The sequence below is a fragment of the Otolemur garnettii genome, unplaced genomic scaffold (assembly GCF_000181295.1).
Source record: "Otolemur garnettii isolate 467f Iridium unplaced genomic scaffold, OtoGar3 scaffold00208, whole genome shotgun sequence".
Classification (NCBI taxonomy): Eukaryota; Metazoa; Chordata; class Mammalia; order Primates; family Galagidae; genus Otolemur; species Otolemur garnettii.
In genome coordinates this window covers 2,437,895-2,454,543 of record NW_003852603.1, presented here as the reverse complement: position 1 = coordinate 2,454,543, position 16,649 = coordinate 2,437,895, and the positions used below count along the sequence as shown (strand labels likewise).

Below are 16,649 nucleotides of genomic sequence, written 5' to 3'. Positions count from 1 at the left end.
TTGTTTGCATGGAGTAAACTGCGAGCCCTTCTTGTGGGGGAGAGGACTCCTGTCCACTTGGTGGTAGATTTTGTACCTTTTGATTGTATTTTTGGGGTCACAACTCACCTCAGGAAGGTTGAAGTGCGCTCTTCAATCTTCTTTCTTGGCTCTGCTCCAAATTATCAGCTCTCTTGCTAAACTTCTGTCCTTTAAGCCTCCTTCTGGACCGGAGCTTCTGTAAAAAGCTGGCTGCAGTCTGCCATCTTAGCTCCACCCCAGAATCAATTTTTTTTTAAGGTGAAAGGTGTGGGTCTAGTTTCGGTCTTCTACAGGTCGCCAGCCAATTCACCCAGCACCGTTTGTTAAATAGGGAGTCTTTCTCCCACTGAATGTTTTTGATAGGCTTATCAAAGATTAAATGATGATAAGTAGGTGGGTTATCTGCTGGTTCACTATTCTGTTCCATACATCAACCTCTCTATTTTTGTGCCAATACCATGATGTTTTGATCACTATAGATTTATAGTATAGACTGAAGTTTGGTAGCATGATTTCTCCTGATTTGTTTTTGTTTCTGAGTAATGTCTTGTCTATTAGAGCTTTTCTCTTATTCCATATAAAATGAAGTACTATCTTTTCCAAATCCTTAAAGTATGATAATGGTGCTTTAATAGGGATTGCATTAAATCTGTATATTGCTTTGAGTAATATGGACATTTTAACAATGTTGAGTCTTCCTAGCCATGAGCATGGTATGTTTTTCCATTTGTTAACATCTTCTATTATTTCTTTTCTTAGAGTTATTTCTTTTCTCAGAGTTTCATAGTTCTCTTTGCAGAGATCTTTCACCTCTTTTGTTAGGTAAATTCCCACATATTTCACCTTCTTTGGTACCACTGTACAAGGGATCGAGTCCTTGACTTTTTCAGCTTGAGTGTTGTTAGTATATATAAAACCTACAGATTTTTAAATATTGATTTTGTATCCTGAGTTGTTGTAGTTGAGTCTCTGGGGTTTTTCAAGTATAAGATCATATCATCTTCAAAGAATGAGAGTTTGATCTCTTCTGACCCTATGTGGATACCCTTGATGGCCTTCTCTTGCCTCATTGCAATGGTTAAGATTTCCATTACAATGTTGAAAAGCAGTGGAGACAATGGGCAACCTTGCCTAGTACCTGATCTGAGTGGAAATGTTTTCAATTTAACTCCATTCAATATGATATTGGCTGTGGATTTGCTATAGATGGCCTCTATCAGTTTAAGAAATATCCCTTCTATATCTATTTCCTTAAGTGTTCTGATCATGAAAGGATGCTGGATATTATCAAAAGCTTTTTCTGCATCTATTGAGAGAATCATATAGTCTTTGTTTTTTATTTTGTTTATGTGATGTATTATATTTATAGATTTACATATGTTGAACCAATCTCGAGACCCTGGGATAAAATCAACTTGTTCAGCTCAGCTCCTGTAGCACAGTGGTTATGGCAGGGTGGTGGGTTCGAGCCTGGCCCATACCAGCTAAACCAACTTGGTTGTAGTGTATAATTTGTTTTATATGTTGTTAGATTCTGTTTGCTAAGATCTTATTGAATATTTTTGCATCTATATTCGTTAAAGATATTGTTCTATACTTTTCTTTCCTTGTTGGGTCTTCACCTGGTTTAGGTATCAAGGTGATATTTGCTTTGAAGAATGAGTTGGGAAGTAGTCCTTCTCTTTCAATTTTTTGGAAAAGGTTATTTAATATAGTTGTTAGTTCCTCTTTAAAGGTTTGGTAGAATTCTGATGTGAAGCCATCTGGTCCCAGACTTTTCTTGGGAGATTTTGTACAGTTGATGCTTTTTCAGTACTTGATATAGGTCTATTCAACATTTCCAATTCTTTCTTGCTGAGTCTAGGGAGATGGCATGCTTCCAGGTATTGGTCTATTTCCTTCAGGATTTCATATTTCTGAGAAATAGTTTTTTTGTAGTGTTCATTAAGGATTTTTTTAATTTCTGAGATGTCTATTGTTGTTTAACCTTTGTCATTTCTGATTGATGATGTTAAGGGTTTTACTTTTCTGTTTGTGGTTATGTTAACCAAAGTTTTATCAATTTTGTTAAACTTTTCAAAAAACCAACTTTTTGATTCATGATCTTCTGAATGATTCTTTTGTTTTCAATTTCATTTAATTCTGCTCTAATTTGGGTTATTTCTTTTCTTCTGCTGGGTTAGGGTTGGAATGTTCTTCCTTTTCCAGTTGCTTGAGATGGCCCATTAAGTTGTTGACTTCTTCTCTTTCTGTTCTCTTGAGGAAGGCTTCCAACACTATAAATTTCCCTCTTAGGACTGCCTTTACCATATCCCACAGGTTCCAATAATTCGTGTCTTCATTATCATTTTGTTCCAAAAATGTGGTAATTTCCTCCTTAATCTAATCTATGATGCAGCTATCATTCAGCATAAGATTATTTCGTTTCCATGTCTTTGTAGGAGTATGAATATTCCTGTTGTTATTAAGTTCAACTTTTATTCTGTGATAGTCCGAGAAAATACAGGAATAATTTCTATTCTTTTAAATTTGCTGAGGTTAGACTTCTGACCTAAGATGTGATCTATTTTGGAGGATGTTCCATGAGCTGATGAGAAGAATGTGTATTCAGTTTTGTTGGGATGAAATGTTCTGTAGATGTCTGCTAAGTCCATTAGTTCTAGGGTCAGATTTAAGTCTAAAATTTCTTTGCATAGTTTGAATCTATCCAAAACTGCCAAAGGGGCATTAAAATCTCTGAGTATTATGGTGCTGGAAGATATCAAATCATTCATGTCTGTTAGGGTCCCCTTTATAAATTGAGGAGCATTCAGGCAGGGCACATACATGGTAATAATTGAAATCTCTTCATGTTGAGTGTTTCCCTTGACAAATATGTAGTGACCATCTTTCATTACTTTTGTTGGTTTAAAGCCTATTGTACCTGCGAATAAAATTAAAACTCCTGCTTTTTTCTGATTTCCATTTGCCTGAATTATAGATGACCATCCCTTCACCCCACGTCTATTTTTATCCTTTAAGGTAAAAAGAAATTTTTGTATGCAGCAGATATTTGGTCTCCAAATATCTGTTTATGTATCCAGTCAGCCAACCTGTGCCTCTTTAAAGGATGATTTAAACCATTCACATTAATTGAGAGAATTGATAAGCCTGATGATATCTTAGGTGTCAAATTTTTAGAAGGTCCAGTGGATGTTTTTTAATCCATTCAGCATTGTGGAAGTTGGGTTTTGATCAAAAATTTCTGAGTGAGCTTACTTTGGTGGTAGAGCATTGTGTTGGTCATTGTGGAGGATGGACATAAGACTATCCCAGAGACATACCACATGCATGAACACATCCAAAGTCAGAAAACTCTGCTGACAGCCTCTGCTCCCAACAGCATAACTAAAATGCCCTTCGGAAAAAAAAAATAGGATTGGAGCAAGATAGTGGCCAACTAACAGCTTCCTTGCAACTGGGCACAGTGAGTCCAGGGAGAGGAGACTACAGGCATCTTTGGCTGGTGGGATTGGCCCTGAAACATCCCTCTGGAGACACAGGCAGTCAGCGAGGGACTTCTGGACCACATAAGGAGGACAAAAGCAGTGGAGAACTGTCAACTGTTTGTGTGTGTTTGTTCCATCTAATCCCACCAGTAGCAGCAAGTTCAGCAGCTGCAAGATTGTAACCTGGAAAGGCCTTACCTGTGAGCTGTTTTGGTATTTTTCTTGGGCTTGGCACTCAGTTGAACTACATTGGGAGAACTTGGGCAAGAGAAGGATGTTAAGCATCGTCTAGGGCCCCAGACTGACCGGCTGAGCTGGACAGAGCTAATAGTGTTCAGCTGTGGGCCGGGAGGAGCCATTGTGGAAGAACTGCCCCAGCAAGCTCTGCCCCCAGGGTCACAGAGTAAGGATCAGGCAGGAGTGAGTAATCCAGTGACTAAGCAGCCTAAAGGCAGGGACTAGACTCCTTGCAGCCTTGGCCCTCTGGGGAATAGTGTGAGATCGGTTTTGGCACACTGAGTAAGTGGATAGCCATTTCAGGAGTGATCCCAGCAACACGTGCTTTCCCAGGAAAGTTTCTGCTTAGCCCAGGTTGGCAGTTTAAAGTGCCTTTTAATCTGGCTGAGGTGAGATTTAGGCTCTCCACCTAACGTGGTTTGAGAAATCAGCAGTGCCCTCCAGTCTCCATCTCTCTACAGCCGTATCAGCATTGTGATTAACATCTCATACCCCAGAAGATCATCTGTTGCCCAGACAATATTCACCAAGATACACTGTTGGTTTTGTTTGGTTTTTTTTTCCCCCCCTTTGGTCTTTGTTTTTGTTTGTTTTTGTTTTCTTTCATGTTTTATTTTTAATTTCAACATTTTCCTTATAGATTTTTCTTTTCTTTTCTTTCTTCATTTTTCTAGTTTAAATATAAATTTTCCATTGTTGACTTTTTTAACAATTAGAACTTCATTTCTGCTAGTGTTTCTACCCCTATTATTTGGCTTTTTGCCCAATTTGATCCTGTAAAGTTTTTTGTTTGTTTGTTTTGGTTTGATTTATAGCATTTTTGTCTTTCCTCTCTACGTGGTGGAGGTGGGGTACTGTGTCTGAACAGGCTAGCAAAGAGCTGGTGACCTCAAGGGAACAACCCAACCAGGCACCCCCAGAGGTTGGGGGTTTCTAAGGTTGGGTCAAAGTACCCTACTATACACCTATATTGCTCCTGTTTCCTGCTTTCTGTGCCTCTCTTCTTTTGTTAATATTCCAATTTACCCACCCCCTCTCCTTTCTCTTTTTTCTCCCCTCCCACCTTTTTTTTCTCTTCCTGATCTTCAATCTTCTTATCCTTCTGGTCCTGTACCAAAAGGATTCATCGAAACCCTAGTCCAGAGGCACAAGAAGTTAAAGAGCAAGAGGAAGTGAAAGGAAACTCAGGGCAAAGAAGCAGATAAATCAGTCATGAGGAAGAACCAGCAGAAAAATCCTGGCAACATGAAAAACCAGTTCAGAGCAAACTCCCCCCCTCCCAAGGGACCATGAGGTAGTTACTGCAGAGGACTCCACCTATAAAGAAATATTAGAAATGACAGAAAGGGAATTTAGAATACAGATGATGAAAACAATGAAGGAAATGATAGAAAATAACCAAAAGCAAATCCAAAAGCAGAATCAAATAAGAGATGAATGATATGAATATAGAAAGGATATAGGAGAGCTGAAGGAACTGAAGCAGTCAATTAAGGAACTTAAAGATGCAATAGAAAGTATCAACAACAGATTAGACCATGCAGAAGAAAGAATCTCAGAGGTAGAGGACAAAGCTCTTGAGATATCTCAGATACTTAAAGAGGCAGAAAAGAAGAGAGAGAAAGCAGAACGTTCACTATCAGAATTGTGGGACTATATAAAGCATTCAGACATATGAGTTATAGTATCCCAGAAGGGGAAAAAGAATGCCCCAGGGGAATGGAAGCCATACCTGAGAATATTATAAATGAAAATTTCCCAAATATCACCAGAGATTCTGACACACTCATTTCAGAGAGATATTGGATCCCAGGTCACCTCAACTCTAACCAAGCCTCTCCAAGACACATTGTGATGAACTTGTCCAAAGTCAAGACAAAAGGAAAGATTCTTCAAGCTGCCAGGAGTAAGCGCCAGTTGACCTACAGGGGCAAATCCATCAGGGTGACTGCAGACTTCTCCAATGAAAATTTTCAAGCAAGAAGACAATGGTCATCTACCTTTAATCTACTTAAACAGAAATTTCCATCCCAGAATTCTATATCCTGCTAAGCTAAGCTTTAAAATTGACAGAGAAATCAAATCATTTACTGATATACAAACATTGAGGAAATTCACCACAACAAGACCAGGTCTACAGGAAATACTTCAACCCATTCTACACACTGACAATTACAATGGATCAACAGCAAAGTAAGAACTCAGAAATTAAAGGAGGGGCAGCAGGAGGATGGATGGAGGGAGGGTGAATGGTGGAATCACATCTATGGTTCATCATGGTTATATCACGTCTATCATGGTTATAAGGGTACATGTTAATCTTTCTAAATGTAGAATATAAATGTCTTAACACAATAACTAAGAAAATGACATGAAGACTATGTAACCAGTTTGATGAAAAATTTTCAAATTGTATATAAAAGCAGCATGCTGTACCCCATGACTATATTAATGTACACACCTATGATTTAATTTTTAAAAAAAGAAAGAAATTAAAGGACAGAACCTAACTTCCACAATGATAGAAAAGATAAAACTAAGCAATGGACTCTCACAAAATAAGATGAATAGAACATTACCACACTTATCAATTATCTCAATAAATGTCAATGGCTTGAATTCCCCACTGAAGAGGCATAGATTGGCTGACTGGATTAAGAAACACAAGCCATCCATTTACTGTCTGCAGGAAACACACCTCACGTCGAAAGACAAATTGAAACTCCAAGTTAAGGGTTGGAAGACAATTTTTCAGGCGAATGGAATTCAGAAGAAAAGAGGAGTTGTGATCTTATTTTCAGATACATGTGGTTTTAAAGCAACTAAAGTCAAAAAAGACAAAGTCAGTCACTTTATATTGGTCAAGGGAAAAATACAAGAAGACATTTCGATTCTAAATATTTATGCACCTAATTTAAATCCTCCCAGATTCTTGAAACAGACATTACTCAGTCTGAGCATTATGATATCCTATAATACCATAATAACAAGGGATTGGCTCAGTGCCTGTGGCTCAAGTGGCTAAGGTGCCAGCCACATACACCTAAGGTGGCAGGTTTGAATCCAGCCTCAGCCCACCAAACAACAATGACGGCTACAACCAAAAAATAGCCGGGCATTGTGGCAGGCACCTGTGGTCCCAGGTGTTGGAGGTTGCTGTGAGCTTTGATGCCTCGGCACTCTACCCAGGGGACACCTTGAGGCTCTGTCTCAAAAGAAAAAAAATAAAAAAAAATAACAGGGGATTTTAACACTCCTCTTACAGAGCTGGACAGATCCTCTAAAAAGAAATTAAACAAAGATATAAGAGACCCTACAACACCTGTGCTTGATCGACATATATAGAACACTCCATCTCAAAGATAAAGAATACACATTCTTCTCATCATCCCATGGAACATTCTCCAAAATTGATCCTATCCTAGGACACAAAACAAACCTCAACAGAATCAAAGGAATTGAAATTTTACCTTCTATCTTCTCAGACCAAAGGCACTAAAGGTGGAACTCAACTCCAACAAAAATGTTCAACCCCACACAAAGGCATGGAAATTAAACAACCTTATGCTGAATGACAGTTGGGTGGAGGAAGAAATAAAAAAGGAAATCATTAACTTCCTTGAGCACAACAACAATGAAGACACAACCTCCCAAAACCTGTGGGATACTGCAAAAGCAGTCCAGAGAGGAAAATTCATCCTTTAGATGCCTACATTCGAAAAACAGAAAGATAGCACATCAACAAACTCACAAGGCCATTCTATGGAATTGGAAAAAGAAAAACAATCTAAGCCTAAACCTAGCAGAAGGAAAGAAATATTCCAAATTAAATCAGAGATTAATGAAATTGAAAGCAAAAGAATCATTCAGAAAATTAATGAAACAAGGAGTTGTTTTTTTGAAAAAATAAATAAGATAGATAAACGTTTGGCCAGACTAACTAAAAATAGAAAAGTAAAATCTCTAGTAACCTCAATCAGAAATGATAAAGGAGGAATAACAACAAATGCCACAGAGATACAAGATTATCTCTGAATACTACGAGACACTCTATGCCCAGAAATTTGACAATGTGAAGGAAATGGATCAATATTTAGAATCATACCCTCTCCCTAGACTTAGCCAGGAAAAATAGAGCTCCTAAACAGACCAATTTCAAGCACTGAGATTAAATAAGCAATAAAAAATCTCCCAACAAAAAAATTCCCTGGTCCAGACAGCTTCACACAAGAATTCTATCAAATCTTCAAAGAAGAGCTTATTCCAATACTGTAGAAATTATTCCAAAACATTGAGGAGGAAGTAAATCTTCCCCAACACATTCTACAAAGCAAACATCACCGTGATACAAAAACCAGGAAAAGACCCAACTAAAAAGGAGAACATCAAACCATTTCAGTAATGAATATAGATGCAAAAATTCTCAACAAAATCCTAGGCAATGGATTACAACTTATCATCAAAAAAGTCATACATCATGATCAAGTAGGTTCCGTCCCAGGGATGCAAGGCTGGTTTAACATACACAAGTCCATAAATGGTATTCACCATATCAGCAGAAGCAAAAACAAAAACCATATGATCCTCTCAACAGATGCAGAAAAAGCATTCAATAAAATTCAGCATCCTTTTCTAATTAGAACACTGAAGAGTATAGGCAGACATGGCACATTTCTGAAACTGATCAAAACTATCTATGAGAAACCCACAGCTAATATTTCACTGAATGGAGTAAAACTGAAAGCTTTTCCTCTTAGAACTGGAACCAGACAAGGTTGTCATCTGTCACCATTACTATTCAACATAGTGCTGGAAGTTCTAGCCAATACAGTTAGGCAAGAGAAGGAAATAAAGGGCATCCAAATGGGAGCAGAGGGGGTCAAACTCTCCCTCTTTGCTGATGATATGATCTTAGAGAACCCCAAAGACTCAACCACAAGACTCCTGGAAGTCATCAAAAAATAAAGTCATGTCTCAGGATATAAAATCAATGTCCACAAGTCAGTAGCCTTTGTATATGCCGATAACAGCCAAGATGAGAGGCTAATTAAGGACATAAGTGTCTTCACCATAGCTTCAAAGAAAATGAAATACCTAGAAATATACCTAACAAAAGAGGTGAAGGACCTCTATAAAGAAAATTATGAAACCCTAAGAATGGAAATAGCAGAGGATATCGACAAATGGAAGAGCATGCCATGCTCATGGCTGGGAAGAATCAACATTGTTAAAATGTCTATACTTCCCAAAGCAATCTACAGATTCAATGCCATCCCTATTAAAATACCAACATTTTACTTTCAAGACTTAGAAAAAAATGCTACTTCATTTTGTATGGAACTAGAAAAAAACCCTTATAGCTGAGGCAGTTCTTAGTAATAAAAACAAAGCTGGAGGCATCAGCATACCAGATTTTAGGCTGCACTACAAGACCATAGTGGTCAAGACAGCATGGTACTGGCAGAAAAATAGAGGCTTAGACATTTGGTGGGACTGAAAACTAATACAACCTTTTTGGAAGGAAGTATGGAGAACCCTCAAAGAATTCAAGCTAGACCTCCCATTTGATCCTGCAATCCCATTACTTGGCATCTACCCAGAAGGGAAAAAAATCCTTTTATCATAAGGACACTTGCACTAGAATGTTTATCGCAGCTCAATTTACAATTGCCAAAATGTGGAAACAGCTTAAATGCCCACCAACCCAGGAATGGATTAACAAGCTATGGTATATATATACCACGGAATACTATTCAGCCATTGAAAAAGATGGAGACTTTACATCCTTTCTATTAACCTGAATGGAAGTGGAACACATTATTCTTAGTAAAGCATCACAAGAATGGAGACGCAAGAACCCTATGTATTCAATTTTGATACAAAGACAATTAATGACCTAGTACATGGTGGGGTGGGGTGGGGGAAGGGGAGAGCAGAGAGAGAGAGAGAAGGAGGGAGGGGGTGGAGGAAAGGAAGAGCAGAGAGAGGGAAGGAGGGAGGGGGTGGGGTCTCAGTGTGTGACATACCTCTTGGGAGCAAGACACAATTGTAAGAGGGACTTTACCTAACAAATGCAATCAATGTAACACAGTTTCTTGTACCCTCAATGAATCCCCAACATTAAAAAATAAATAAATAAAATAAAAAATTGTCTTATTGATAAATTAAATAATGGAGCATCATGAAGTCTGTGGTGACTTACACTGATATATGATACATACCTCAGATCTATGGCAGTTCTAGTGATATGACTAGCATTTCAATAAATTTTAGTTCTTAAAAGTAGTATGGAAAAAGAAGGTTAAAATAACAAATTTTTAAAACCAAGTAATTCTTACTTTGATTTTCAAAAAACTTTAAATCAAAAAGAAATTCAGGATTCAAATGAGTAGATTAGTCTCATTTTTTTTCAATATAGGGAGTTATGAAATATGTAAAAATCAGATATTTCCAATGTTTAGTAGTAATACTTAATACATGTACTATTATAAATTTTAAAATAACAAATAAATCTGATCTTTTACAATTTCCTATCAACAGAAATGCTTTTGTTTGAAAGGAGGGAGAAGACATTTTACCTGAGATTAAGTCCTAATACTCTAAAATCTCTCAACGTGGTCAGGCTGGGCAGGTAAACATTTTTAAGGATGGAGAGCAAAGAGAGAGAGAAGGAGGGAGAGGTGGAGGAAAGGAAGAGCAGAGAGAGGGAAGGAGGGAGGGGGTTGGGTCTCAGTGTGTGACATACCTGAATATGTCTGCTACATCATAGGTATTTAGGTTATGTTTGATGAATGAATGCAGAGAAAGGATAAAGAGTGCAGGATTTTAAAGGCTCATAATGTAAAACAGCAGTTCTATAACAGTAACAATCATTTCCTTGCTATTTTTTATTTTCATAACACTAAATTATAATGATTAATTTATATTTTGCATAAATTTAATAAATATGTATGTATAAAAACATGTATATAATAAAAGTTACATATAATAAAATCTGCAAGAACAGATAAAAAGATTTCCTTTACTTCTCATAAGCTTTAAGTTGGCAGAAGATTCCAATCCACAAAAAAATAAAAATAAATTGACAGAAAGTAAGCAATTATGTCTTTCTGTGCAAGATGCATATTCCTACTCTTCCCAAGAATTATTTGTTTTTTTCTTTTTATTTATTTGTTATTAAATCATAACTTTGTACACTGATGGGGTTCAGGGTACTGCTTCAATATACAATGTGAAATGCTTACATTGAACTAAGTAACACATCCGTCACAATTATACTCATTTCTTAATAGTTTTGAAATGTACCATTGCATGGTGCACATTAGGTGATGTCCCCCCAAATACCTTCCCTCCTCCCGTGTCCCCCTCCCCTCCCCCCTCTCTCTCCTCTTCCCTTTTACTTCCTGGACTATAGTTATGTTTTGCCATTCATATGAGTGTATAGGTGATTATATATTGATTTCATACTAGTACTGAGTACATTGGATACTTTTTTTCCATTCTTGACATACTCTACTAAGAAGAATATGTTCCAGCTCCATCCAGGTGAACATAAAAGATGTGAAGTCTCCATCTTTTTATGGCTGCATAGTATTCCATGGAGTACATATACCACAATTTGTTAATCCATTCATGGGTTGATGGGCACTTCGGCTGTTTCAATGTCTTGGCTATTATGAATTGGACTGCAATAAACATTCTGGAGCAAACATCTTTCTTGTAAGATAATTTTTGATCATCTGGTATAAACCTAGTAGAGGAATTGCAGGATCGAACAGCAGGTCTACTTAAGTTCTTTGAGTTCTCCAAACTTCTTTCCAAAAAGGTCGTTTTAGCTTGCATTCCCACCAGTGGTGTAGAAGTGTTCTCTACTCTCCACATCCACAAAAACATCTGTAGTTTGGGGATTTTGTGATGTGGGCTAATCTTACTGGAGTTAGATGATATCTAAAGTGGTTTTGATTTGCATTTCTCTGATGATTAAGGATGATGAGCATTTTTTCATGTGTTTGTAGGCCATGTGCCTGTCTGCATCAGAGAAGTTTTTGTTCAAGTCTCTTGCCCACATAGAAATGGGGTTATTGAGCCCGGACTGCAGCCTGTGGTCCCCGCGGGGCTCAGGAGAGCGGGGACCTGGAGCCTGGCACTTTGCCCCGAACCGCAGATAGGTGATGGCACGGGGCCGGGGATGGGGAGGCTGGCAGGGGGTCCGGATCTTGTAGTCAGTTCGGTACATGGAACATGTCATTTGAGTACTTTTTGGAATTACAGAGCCAAGCGGGCACTAAGACATAGAAACAGTTGGTAGCTGCAAACAGCTCTAAGAAACAGGTTTCTAGACCACCTGCCCAAAGCCCAGGTGTTGCAGATAAGCACAGGTCTTTGGAAATGTCAGCCAAGATCCAAGTACCATTTTTACGGCAGGTTGTCCCCCTCTGTAAAACGGTAGCCCGGGAACCCCGCTTTAATGATCTGTCAGGGGAATATAATCCTGAGGTGTTTGACAAAACATACCAATTCTTGGATAACATCTGACCCAAGGAAAAAGAGCTTGTGAAAAAGCAGTTGAAGAAGCACGTTCAGGGGAGCAGCATGAGAAGCTGCAGCAGCTGCTTCGGAAAATGGAGCGGCAAGAAAAGGCACAGCAGGAAGGAAAGCTGCAGCGGGAGTTGCGCCTGGCCCTGAAGCATGGACCGCGGGCTCAGGCCCAGGAGGCCCATCGGCCTTACTTCCTAAAGAAATCTGAGCAGCGCAGTTGGCCCTAGCTGAGAAGTTCAAAGAGCTGAGACGCAGAAGGAAGCTGGAGAGCTTCTTGAAAAGAAAGAGGCTCTGAAATGCAGACAAGGACAAGAGATAGCTCCCTTTGAGCAAAGAGTATTAAGGAACTGTTCTCTGCTCTGCCTCTGCCTCAAAGAGACGTGGATCTATGGGAACAGTCTTGGGCTTGGCCTTTTTCCTGATTCCTTCCAGTCTAAGAGCAAGGATGCTCTTTGAACTAAGATGGTTCAGAGAAGGCTAGAGGGCTCTTGAACCGCCGGTAGAGCTTGATAAGAGTAACTGAGGCCAGGCACAGTGGCTCATGCCTGTAATCCTAGCACTCTGGGAGGCCCAGGTGAGAGGATTGCAGCCTTCTGCCATGCCACATTGCCTCTGCCTGGATCTGGTTCATTATGTCCTTGTGACGTTCTTCTATCCTAGCCTTAAACTAATGATTCTGGTACAGAAGAAAAGGGGCCAGTGAGTTACCTTGAGGCCAGTGAAGGCCATGGAGTCTGTTTGTGATTCTCAGGGCTGGGACTTTACATAGGAGCCACTTCATAAACCTTCTTTTTACATTAAAAAAAGAAGAAGAAAAGAAATGGGGTTGTTTATTCTTTTCTTATTGATTAATGTGAGTTCTCTGTAAATTCTAGTTATCAGACCTTTATCAGAAGCATAACCTGCAAAAATCTCCCATTCTGAAGGTTGTCTGTTTGCTTTAATTACTGTGTTCTGCACTGTGCAAAAGCTTTTTAGTTTGATCAGATCCCAGTAATGTATTTTTGGTGTTGCTTCAATTGCCTAGGGGAGTCCTCCTTATAAAATATTCTCCCAGACCAATTTCTTCAAATGTTTTCCCTGAACCCTCTTCTAGTATTTTTATAGTTTCATGTCTTAAGTTTAAATCTTTTATCCAATGAGATTCAATTGTTGTTAATGGTGAAAGATGGCGATCCAGTTTCAGTCTTCTACAGGTCACCAGCCAGTTCATCCAGCACCATTTGTTAAATAGGGAGTCTTTCCCCCACTGAATATTTTTGATAGGCTTGTCAAAGATCAAATGATGATAAGTAGCTGGATTCATCTCTTAGTTCTCTATTCTGTTTCATAAATCCACCGCTCTGTTTTTGTGCCAGTAGCTGGGTTCATTTCTTAGTTTTCTATTCTGTTCCATAAATCTACCGCTCTGTTTTTGTGCCAGTACCAGCCTCCTTGGGAGACTGAAGCAAGAGAATCACTTAAGCCCAAGAGTTTGAGGTTGCTATGAGCTGTGATGCCACAGCACTCTACCAGGGGTGACATAGTTAGAGTCTATCTCAAAAAATAAAAATAAAAAAGAAATCACGGATAAGGGGGAAGTGGCATTTATAAGACAAATGTCCAGATGTAACAATTTTGTATATATTTTTAGCTAAGGCATAGAGCATATATATGTATAATAAAACTAATTTTTATTCTCACTCAACATACCAAAGTACTATTCATGTGTCAACATACATCTTACTATAACACCTACAAAGGTCATATATCATGCCATCCCATGGACATAATAAAGGCTATTTATACAATCCATTATATTGGTATTTCTTAAAACATTATTTTAACCAGTTGGAAAAACAACTTGAATGGATCTCCATTTCTTCATGATATTTTATTGTAATGGAATTGACAGGCAAAGGGCATATACATTTTTAAAATGTGGTACTTACTACCAAATTGTCTCTTTGAAAAGACATCAGCAAGTTAATAGAGTATTTTGCAAGTATGTTGTATTTTATTTTGTTACTGTTTTTAGGATATGCAAGGTCATTTAATTTTTTTTCTGCTATGCCAATCTTCAGAATGCTTGCTTGCGAGATCATTCTTAAGAAGGTCTCTGCCAACATAAGAATGTACCTGTGTAAATAGGCACTTATGTTTTCTTCTGGTTTTTTCTCATTTGATACATTTAAATGTTTTAACCTATATTCCATCATGAAATTATTTTGATAAGAATTTAGCTAGTTTTCTCAAAAAAGCTAATGGGCATTTCTTTTACAAATAATTCATTCATCTTTGCCTACTAAAATGTGATACCACCATAATTAAGTTATACATTCTTACATGTATTGGGGTGTTTCTGGATTTTATTTACTTGTCTCTTACACTGTGATATAATCCAGGAATGGATTAACAAGCTGTGGTATATGTATACCATGGAATACTATTCAGCCATTTAAAAAGATAGAGACTTTACATCATTTCTATTAACCTGGATGGAAGTGGAACACATTATTCTTAGTAAAGCATCACAAGAATGGAGAAGCATGAACCCCTATGTATTCAATTTTAATACAAAGACAATCAATGACCTAGTATATGGTGGGGGTGGGGGAACGGGAGAGCAGAAAGAGAGAAAAGGAGGGAGGGGGTGGGAGAAAGGAAGAGTAGAAATTTGTAGAAATTAATAGCACTTTTGATATCAAAAAGGGCAAGTGTTGTTCACTCCATTACAAAAATTTTCTTAATGTCATCACAGTAGTAACAGACACCAAGTATAACTCAAAACATTTAAAATTTTAATATTTACATCCTAAGAAATATGTCAAAAAGGAAATAATAAAACTTAAAAAACCTTAATAATTCTATTTAGCTTATGTAAAACTGATTCAGAAAGAGCTCATATTTTCAGAAAAATGAGTCTTCTTGTTCAAGACTGTGGAGCCATCTACAAATTTCAAAGTTTCCTTCTAATGCCTTCAGTAAAGAACACATTTAGTTTTCAAGGGAGTGAATTTTTTTTACCAGTCCATTATTATGCTAACAAAAAGGCATAGATCACCAGGGACATCTTTTCTGATTGGTTTTACAAACATTTTGTACCAGTGGCTTGTGCTGACTTCAGGGAAGCTGGACTGGATGATGACAGCAAGATTTTGTTATTCCCTGACAACTATTCTGCTTACCCTCCAGCTGACATTCTCATAAAAAATAATGTTTACACCACATTCTTCCCCCCAAATATGACTTTATTAATTCAACCATGTACCCGGGGTATCCTTAAATCATTGAAGAGTAAATGTGGAAACACCTTCTTAAACTGCATGCCAACAGCTTTTACAGACTCATGGGTGTGGAATGTTCTCAGAAAGTTAGCATGAAGGATATGCTGTGGTCAGTGTTTGGAACACAGTGACTAAAGACACAACTGTGCATGCCTGGCACAACCTGGGGCTTGCAACTGTGTTCAGCTATGATGGTGAAGTAGGTGTTAACTTTGAAGTATTCTTGTGTCAAGTGATGAAAAACATGATCTGACCTCCGGGGCAGCACCTGTGGCTCAAGGAGTAGGGCACTGGCCCCATATACTTGGGGTGGCAGGTTTGAGCTCAGCCCTGGCCAAAAACTGCAAAAAAAAAAAGATGATCTGACCTCCTTACTTATGCAAAAATATACCTTCAGAGTCTGTCAGTAAGCTGGAATACATGGATTTCAAAGACATTTTTAGCATCAGTAATGATACTAAAGTTGTTCACGCATTGACCAAGGGTGAAACAGCTGAAATGGTTCTGAATCAAGGCAGTCACAATAATAGTGAAGATGAAGATGACATTGTTAACATTGCAGAAAAAATTGCCTATAGACAACATGGTGAAAATATGTGATGGGCTACTGAAGGGATAGAGCAGTGTGCATTCATAATTCATAACAGAACAAGAAATTGTGTCAGTTTATAAAATCAAAGAAAAATTTCTAAAACAAAAACCAATGTGGATGTGGCAAAAGACTCTTGACAATGGAAACATTTTTAAAAAGCATTCAGCAGAATGCCTCCTCCTCCTGCAGGACCTACTTTCTGGTCTCTCAACATCTTCTGAATGGTACTTAATCTCACCTAAAAAAAAAAAATACAGTGTTCAGTAATCTTTTAATTAGAGGACAGCATTACAGGTGGAAACTGATGTGTGCTATTGCTGTTGTTTAACAGCTGAACTGGTATTCTGGTGATGATACTGCTACAGCTTAATTACCCTGAGCATGACATTATTTTCTCACAGATTAATGGCATGTCATATATTTTACCATTAAGTATTTATAAGAAAATGACTGCTTATTGGTTGCATAAAAATTCAGTCAGGAATGGTGGTGATGTAAAATAATCAT

The 16,649-nt window shown here is 38.0% G+C and overlaps 1 pseudogene; it reads left to right on the top strand.

Moving 5' to 3' along the window:
• The window catches only part of LOC100947842, a 40,185-nt pseudogene extending 27,512 nt beyond the window's left edge, over positions 1–12,673 (top strand).
• The last annotated feature ends 3,976 nt before the right edge of the window (positions 12,674–16,649 follow it).